This window comes from Oncorhynchus nerka, linkage group LG14, assembly GCF_034236695.1.
Source record: "Oncorhynchus nerka isolate Pitt River linkage group LG14, Oner_Uvic_2.0, whole genome shotgun sequence".
Lineage (NCBI taxonomy): Eukaryota > Metazoa > Chordata > Actinopteri > Salmoniformes > Salmonidae > Oncorhynchus > Oncorhynchus nerka.
Window position 1 is genome coordinate 44,496,032 of NC_088409.1, and position 9,015 is coordinate 44,505,046.

At 49.2% G+C, this 9,015-nt stretch overlaps 1 long non-coding RNA gene across 1 annotated transcript; it reads left to right on the forward strand.

Annotated features, from left to right (window-relative positions):
* Window positions 1–4,772: 4,772 nt before the first annotated feature.
* Window positions 4,773–8,489, forward strand: LOC115142068 (uncharacterized). The gene is made up of 2 exons (XR_003865453.2): window positions 4,773–6,529; window positions 6,730–8,489. It is a non-coding gene; the product is annotated as an uncharacterized LOC115142068 (long non-coding RNA).
* The last annotated feature ends 526 nt before the right edge of the window (window positions 8,490–9,015 follow it).

A 9,015-nucleotide genomic window follows, 5' to 3' on the forward strand; every position in this document is an offset into this window, starting at 1 on the left:
AGGAGAGAGGACAGAGAGAGGTCTCCTTACAGCTTAGGGGAGGAGAGAGAGGGGTCTCCTTACAGCTTAGAGGAGGAGGGAGGAGAGAGAGGGGTCTCCTTACAGCTCAGGAGAGGAGAGAGAGGGGTCTCCTTACAGCTTAGGCGAGGAGGGAGGAGAGAGAGGGTCTCCTTACAGCTCAGGAGAGGAGAGAGAGGGGCCTCCTTACAGCTTAGGGGAGGAGAGAGAGGGGTCTCCTTACATCTTAGGCGAGGAGGGAGGAGAGAGAGGGGTCTCCTTACAGCTCAGGAGAGGAGAAAGGGGTCTCCTTACAGCTTAGGCGAGGAGGGAGGACAGAGAGAGGTCTCCTTACAGCATAGGGGAGGAGAGAGAGGATCTCCTTACAGCTTAGAGGAGGAGGGAGGAGAGAGAGGGGTCTCCTTACAGCTTAGGGGAGGAGAGAGAGGGGTCTCCTTACAGCTTAGGGGAGGAGAGAGAGGGGTCTCCTTACAGCTTAGGGGAGGAGAGAGAGGGGTCTCCTTACAGCTTAGGCGAGGAGGGAGGAGAGAGAGGGTCTCCTTACAGCTCAGGAGAGGAGAAAGGGGTCTCCTTACAGCTTAGGCGAGGAGGGAGGACAGAGAGAGGTCTCCTTACAGCTTAGAGGAGGACAGAGAGAGGTCTCCTTACAGCATAGGGGAGGAGAGAGAGGATCTCCTTACAGCTTAGAGGAGGAGGGAGGGAGGTCTCCTTACAGAGAGAGGGGTCTCCTTACAGCTTAGGGAGGGAGGGAGAGAGAGGGGTCTCCTTACAGCTTAGGGAGAGAGGAGGAGGGTCTCCTTACAGCTCAGGGAGGAGAGAGGGGTCTCCTTACAGCTCAGGGAGGAGAGAGAGGGTCTCCTTACAGCTCAGCTCAGAGAGAGAGGAGGGGAGGAGAGGAGAGAGGGTCTCTACAGCTCAGGAGAGGAGAGAGAGGTCTCCTTACAGCTCAGGAGAGGAGAGAGAGGGGTCTCCTTACAGCTCAGGAGAGGAGGAGGGGTCTCCTTACAGCTCAGAGGGGTCTCCTTACAGAGGAGAGAGAGAGAGGGTCTCCTTTACAGCTCAGGAGGAGGGGAGAGGGAGGGGTCTCCTTACAGCTAGAGGAGGAGGGAGAGAGAGAGGGTCTCCTTACAGTTTAGGAGGGAGGAGAGAGAGGGTCTCCTTACAGCTCAGGAGAGGAGGAGAGGAGAGAGGAGGGGTCTCCTTACAGGAGAGGAGAGGGAGAGAGGAGGTCTCCTTACAGCTCAGGGAGGAGAGAGAGGGGTCTCCTTACAGCTTAGGGAGGAGGGGAGAGAGGGGTCTCCTTACAGCTTAGGGAGGAGAGAGAGAGGGGTCTCCTTACAGAGGGAGGAGGGAGGAGAGAGAGGGGTCTCTCCTCTACAGCTTAGGCGAGGAGGGAGGAGAGAGAGGGTCTCCTTACAGCTGAGGCGAGGAGGGAGGGAGAGAGGGGTCTCCTTACAGCTCAGAGAGGAGAGAGAGGGTCTCCTTACAGCTTAGGCGAGGAGGGAGAGGAGGAGGGAGAGAGGGTCTCCTTACAGCTTAGGAGGGAGGAGAGAGAGAGGGGTCTCCTTACAGCTTAGGGGAGGAGGAGAGAGGGAGGGGAGAGAGAGGGGTCTCCTTACAGCTTCAGGAGGAGGAGAGAGAGGGGTCTCCTTACAGCAGGAGGCGAGGAGGGAGGAGAGAGAGGGTCTCCTTACAGCTCAGGAGAGGAGAGAGAGGGGTCTCCTTAGCAGGGGCTTAGGCGAGGAGGGAGGAGAGAGAGGGGTCTCCTTACAGCTCAGGAGAGGAGAAGAGGGGTCTCCTTACAGCTTAGAGGAGGAGGACAGAGAGGTCTCCTTACAGCATAGGGGAGGAGAGGGGTCTCCTTACAGCTTAGAGGAGGAGGGGGAGGAGAGAGAGGGGTCTCCTTACAGCTTAGGGGAGGAGAGAGAGGGGTCTCCTTACAGCTTAGGGAGGGGAGAGAGAGAGGGGTCTCCTTACAGCTTAGGGGAGAGAGAGGGGTCTCCTTACAGCTTAGGGAGGAGGGAGAGAGAGAGGGTCTCCTTACAGCTCAGGAGAGGAGAAGAGGGGTCTCCTTACAGCTTAGGGAGGAGGGAGGAGAGGAGGAGAGAGAGGTCTCCTTACAGCTAGGGGAGGAGAGAGAGGATCTCCTTACAGCTTAGAGGAGGAGGGAGGAGAGAGAGGGGTCTCCTTACAGCTTAGGGAGGAGAGGAGGGGTCTCCTTACAGCTTAGGCGAGGAGGGAGGAGAGAGAGGGGTCTCCTTACAGCTCAGGAGAGGAGAGAGAGGTCTCCTTACAGCTCAGGAGAGGAGAGAGAGGTCTCCTTACAGCTCAGGAGAGGAGGAGAGGGTCTCCTTACAGCTCAGGAGAGGGAGAGAGAGGGTCTCCTTACAGCTCAGGAGAGGAGAGAGAGTGGTCTCCTTACAGCTCAGGAGAGGAGAGGAGGTCTCCTTACAGCTCAGGAGAGGAGAGAGAGGGTCTCCTTACAGCTTAGGGGTCTCCTTACAGCTCAGGGAGGAGAGAGAGGGTCTCCTTACAGCTCAGGAGAGGAGAGAGAGGTCTCCTTACAGCTCAGGAGAGAGAGAGAGGTCTCCTTACAGCTCAGGAGAGAGAGAGAGGGGTCTCCTTACAGCTCAGAGAGGGAGAGAGGGGTCTCCTTACAGCTCAGGAGGAGGAGGGGTCTCCTTACAGAGGAGAGAGAGAGAGGTCTCCTTACAGCTCAGGAGAGGAGAGAGGGGTCTCCTTACAGCTCAGGAGAGGAGAGAGATGTCTCCTTACAGCTCAGGAGAGAGAGAGAGGGGTCTCCTTACAGCTTAGGGAGGAGGGAGGAGAGGGAGGGGTCTCCTTACAGCTTAGAGGAGGAGGAGAGAGAGAGAGAGAGGTCTCCTTACAGTTTAGGCGAGGAGGGAGGAGAGAGAGAGAGGTCTCCTTGCAGCAGGAGGAGAGAGAGGGGCTTAGGCGAGGAGGGAGAGAGAGAGAGGTCTCCTTACAGCTTAGGGGAGGAGAGAGAGGGGTCTCCTTACAGCTTAGGCGAGGAGGGAGGAGAGAGAGAGGTCTCCTTACAGCTCAGGAGAGGAGAGAGAGAGAGGTCTCCTTACAGCTCAGGAGAGGAGAGAGAGAGGGGTCTCCTTACAGCTTAGGCGAGGAGGGAGGAGAGAGAGGGGTCTCCTTACAGCTCAGGAGAGGAGAGAGAGGATCTCCTTACAGCTTAGGCGAGGAGGGAGGAGAGAGAGGGGTCTCCTTACAGCTGAGGCGAGGAGGGAGGAGAGAGAGGGGTCTCCTTACAGCTCAGGAGAGGAGAGAGAGTGGTCTCCTTACAGCTTAGGCGAGGAGGGAGGAGAGAGAGAGGTCTCCTTACAGTTTAGGGGAGGAAAGAGGAGAGAGAGAGAGGGGTCTCCTTACAGCTTAGGCGAGGAGGGAGGAGAGAGAGGTCTCCTTACAGAGGGGAGAGAGAGGGTCTCCTTACAGCTTAGGGGGAGAGAGAGAGGACAGAGGGGTCTCCTTACAGCTTAGGGGAGGAGAGAGAGGGGTCTCCTTACAGCTTAGAGGAGGAGGGAGGAGAGAGAGGGGTCTCCTTACAGCTCAGGAGAGGAGAGAGAGGGGTCTCCTTACAGCTTAGGCGAGGAGGGAGGAGAGAGAGGGTCTCCTTACAGCTCAGGAGAGGAGAGAGAGGGGCCTCCTTACAGCTTAGGGGAGGAGAGAGGGGTCTCCTTACATCTTAGGCGAGGAGGGAGGAGAGAGAGGGGTCTCCTTACAGCTCAGGAGAGGAGAAAGGGGTCTCCTTACAGCTTAGGCGAGGAGGGAGGACAGAGAGAGGTCTCCTTACAGCATAGGGGAGGAGAGAGAGGATCTCCTTACAGCTTAGAGGAGGAGGGAGGAGAGAGAGGGGTCTCCTTACAGCTTAGGGGAGGAGAGAGAGGGGTCTCCTTACAGCTTAGGGGAGGAGAGAGAGGGGTCTCCTTACAGCTTAGGGGAGGAGAGAGAGGGGTCTCCTTACAGCTTAGGCGAGGAGGGAGGAGAGAGAGGGTCTCCTTACAGCTCAGGAGAGGAGAAAGGGGTCTCCTTACAGCTTAGGCGAGGAGGGAGGACAGAGAGAGGTCTCCTTACAGCTTAGAGGAGGACAGAGAGAGGTCTCCTTACAGCATAGGGGAGGAGAGAGAGGATCTCCTTACAGCTTAGAGGAGGAGGGAGGAGAGAGAGGGGTCTCCTTACAGCTTAGGGGAGGAGAGAGAGGGGTCTCCTTACAGCTTAGGCGAGGAGGGAGGAGAGAGAGGGGTCTCCTTTACAGCTCAGGAGAGGAGAGAGAGGTCTCCTTACAGCTCAGGAGAGGAGAGAGAGGTCTCCTTACAGCTCAGGAGAGGAGAGAGAGGGTCTCCTTACAGCTCAGGAGAGGAGAGAGAGGGGTCTCCTTACAGCTCAGGAGAGGAGAGAGAGTGGTCTCCTTACAGCTCAGGAGAGGAGAGAGAGGTCTCCTTACAGCTCAGGAGAGGAGAGAGAGGGTCTCCTTACAGCTCAGGAGAGGAGAGAGAGGGGTCTCCTTACAGCTCAGGAGAGGAGAGAGAGGGTCTCCTTACAGCTCAGGAGAGGAGAGAGAGGTCTCCTTACAGCTCAGGAGAGGAGAGAGAGGGGTCTCCTTACAGCTCAGGAGAGGAGAGAGAGGGGTCTCCTTACAGCTCAGGAGAGGAGAGAGAGAGGTCTCCTTACAGCTCAGGAGAGGAGAGAGAGGGGTCTCCTTACAGCTCAGGAGAGGAGAGAGATGTCTCCTTACAGCTCAGGAGAGGAGAGAGAGGGGTCTCCTTACAGCTTAGGGGAGGAGAGAGAGGGGTCTCCTTACAGCTTAGGCGAGGAGAGAGGAGAGAGAGGGGTCTCCTTACAGCTTAGAGGAGGAGAGAGAGAGGTCTCCTTACAGCTTAGGGGAGGAGAGAGAGGGGTCTCCTTACAGCTTAGGGGAGGAGAGAGAGGGGTCTCCTTACAGCTTAGGGGAGGAGAGAGCGGGAGGTGAGGAAGAGGTGCTTAGTGTATTTGTTTACTTTCATCTCCTGTTTTCTCAGCACCTATTACTGTCAGCACGGTGGTTACTGAGGTTACAGTAGAGAAGGAAACATGAGGACCGTGTGACAATGTAATGGCGTGCTACTAATAAACCGTCGCCATGCACGCACACAGTACTACACCGCGTGTGTGTGTGCGTTGTTCTCCTTTCCAGCAGGTCACCCCTGTCATGTCCCCATTCCCCCACATGGGCATTGCAGTTGAGGGTAGTTGTTGGTTGAGTCCAGGAAGGTGAAATAGATTAAAGCACCTCACCTCCTTCACTAAAACAAATTGAATTAGGTGTTGAAATGTCAGAGCTTGTTGTGAAGGACAGGCTGCTTCAGCTGTGAGAGTTCGACGAGGACAAGGTCTTATTGATGAGATAGGGGTTTAAAATGAAGCGTTACTGAATGATTGACATTTGATACTCCCCTGGCTGATTTCTGTCCATTGTATTGTTATTTAAACGACACAGAAATGTAATATAGTTTAAACATGACATTTACAAGGTTCCCGAAACAGGTTATATAAGGGAAACCAGAGAAAGTCAACTTTAGCTTGGGAAACGATCCTTGGAAACAGTTTCTGAGCTCCATTTTTCTGAGCCTTGTACTGTACTGTAGTGCTAGCGGAAGAGCAGTTGACTTCGAGGCTTCCCCGTCGCTCTTTTATTTGGCCACCACTTTAAAGACCATCGATGGTTTCCTGCTGGAAAGGAGGAACTACTGTTGTCATTAGTGTTTAGAAGACAGATCTTTACATTTCTACGGAACAAAAAATTTAAACGCAACATGCAACAATTTCAAAGATTTTTCTGAATTGCAGTTCATATGAGGAAATCGGTTAATTGAAATCAATTCATCAGGCCGTTTTATCTATGGATTTCACGACTGAATACTGATATGCATCTGTTGGTCGCAGATACCTTTAAAAAAAAAAAAAATGGGCCTCAGGAATTTGTCACGTTATTTTTGAGCATTCAAATTGCCATTGATAAAAAAGCTATTGTGTTTGTTGTCTGTAGCTTATGCCTGCCTATATCATAACCCCACCAAAACCATGGGGCACTCTGTTCACAACGTTGACATCAGCAAACCACTCGCCCACACAACGCCATACACATGATGTGCGGTTGGTTGGTTGGACGTACTGACGACAAATTCTCTAAAACGACATAGGAGGTGGGTTATTGTAGAGAAATGAACATTCAATTATCTGGCAACAGCTCTGGTGGACATTCCTGCAGTCCGCATGACAATTGCACACTCCCTCAACTTGAGACATCTGTGGCATTGTGTTCTGCACATTTTAGTGGCCTTTTATTGTCCCCAGCACAAGGTGCACCTGATCATGCTGTTTAATCACCTTCTTGATATGCCACACCTGTCAGGTGGATGGATTATCTTGGCAAAGGAGAAATGCTCACTAACAGGGATGTAAACTAATTTGCACACAACATTTGAGGCGAAATAACCTTTTTGTGAGTATATAACATTTCTGGGATCTTTTATTTCAGCTCATAAGACAGTGGACCAACACTTTACATGTTGTGTTTATATTTTTGTTCAGTGTAGTTGCCCAGTACATGTAGGCTGTCTTAAAATCATAGTCCGAGTGTTTCTCACCAACCATACTGTGCATCAATAGTTTAAACACAGATTTTTTCCCCATCCAAACAAGATGTTTTCGTATCGAAACAACCCCTGGTTGGTGTGTCTGAAAATCATGCCGTGTGTTTTGTAACACTCTCTGCGTCGTTGTGTTGTGGTCCCATGCAGACAACTACATCTCAAGCCATACGATCTGTCTCGGGACTCTGAGATGAATTGGTGTATGACAATGCTATGTCACGTTGCAGCAGCCTTTGTTCAATATTTCCTGTAGGGAAGGAAATGTCCTGCTCAAAGCAGAGGAAGGTGAACATTTTATAAGTGGCTTCAATGTCTTGCTTCACTCATTTTCTTAATTGTTCAAATGCAAATGAATGTTTGTGTCTTTTCTCGGCTCCACGCTGAATTATTTTTGACATTTGATGGATTGTTGAAGCTATGTCTGTATGAATTCTCTTGCCTCGTTTTGAAGTGTGCTTATGGAATCCTAGCGAGCAGGGGTATTATGTTCTACAGGACTAAGTTTGGCCACGCTTGTGGTTTCTGTCTGCGTTCTGTGTGCTTTACATCGGTTCGTGTGTTTATTTGCATTTGTATAATTGTTGCTACATGTGATTTTAACATTCGGTTCACATGCTTTATTTGGGTTCATTTGCTTTATATTTCTTCATGTGTTCTACAATGTGTTAATGTGCTTCATTTGGGTTCATTTACTTTATTTTGCTTCATTTACTTTATATTCAGTTCACATTGGGTTCATACACTATTTACATTGGGTCCATGTGCTTTATTTGTTAATTTAGCTTTATATTCCTTCATGTGCTTTTACATGGGTCTATATGCTTTTTAAAGTGGTTGGTTACCAAACTGGAACCGAACTAGACTGACATTAGAGACCAAATGCTTCTTTCATCCAAACTAGTGTCATTTAAAAAAAAAAAAAGATTGTTCTCCTTACATGGGTAAGTCGGAGCAGTAGGTCATGGGTATAAAAACAACCTCGATAGGACTATGACCGTTGACAACATGTCAGATGTTTATTATGGCCTGACCCATTACTGGCCGTAGGGTAAAGGAGCTTTCTGCTTTTTCTTTTCCCCTGCTGAGAATCGACAGGTGGCTGGACTTGAGAAAATTATCCCACAGTCATCATTTGTATGTGTCCAAAGGGATTTGCTTGTCTAAAAAAAAACTTAAAAAACTTCTGAGTTATCTCACTCCCGAAGTGCACGTGTGGATTTAACTCCTTACTCAAAACATACTGCAGCCTGGTACGTAAGTGATAAACAACGCAGGACAATGTATGTGGACGTCCTTTCCCTACCTCTTGAGACTGTAACAATTTGCCGCACCATATTGATAGAAGCACTTTAAACAATACCTTTTTTTAAGCGATACCTTTAACTCAAAAACTCACGTTAAAGCAAGAGGAATAAGTACGTGGGTTTTTGGTCACACAGGCTTTGCATGGCAAGTGTAACAGGGGATGTATGTGTGGCACAATAGTTTTACTGTTCTCTTCTTTTCTGTTTTAATGTCAACTAATTGATCTCCAGTGATTTGCAAATGTGTACTTTGCAATAATACAAATATTTTATTTTCTATACAAGTGAATTCAAATATATACGTTGATATGTTATATAAATATATAATGTTACTGTACAAACATCAAACTGTATGAGAAGTGACAACTGTGCACTGTGTTGTCGGTTAGCCTAGCTTAAGTATTACATCCTTATATTACGAAAACAAACTAATGCAGTAATGTTGAAATGAAACAATATACCAAATTAAAGTTGTAATTTATAAATAAATGTTTCTCTGATACAATTTTTTTTCTGCACTACAATCATTGATTCTCCAGTAAAAGTAGACATAATTTGCTTCAAAGGTCGGCTATAAAGAAAAAGTCTGGGATTCGGTGCAGGAGGTGCTATAGCGTGCAGCACTATACAGCCAACAATGGCCTTTTCAAGTCATTTCCATAGCATTTGCGGAGATCACATTTAGGGTAAACGCTGCTCATGTCCTCTCAAGTGTAAATTGCGGACTAACGTCGTTGTAGTGTGCAGCGCCTTGCATTGAATCCCCGGCTAAAGTATGCTACAACTACAGTACCAGGCAAAGGTTTGGGACACACCTACTCATTCAAGGGTTTTTCTTCTTTTTTCTTTTTGAAAACTATTTTCTACATTGTAGAATAATAGTGAAGACATCAACACTATAAAACACATGGAATCATGTAGTGACCCCAAAAAAGTGTTAAACAAATCAAAATATATTTGAGGTTCAAAGTAGCCACCCTTTTGCCTTGACAGATTTGCACGCTCTTGGCATTCTCAAATATAAAATATAT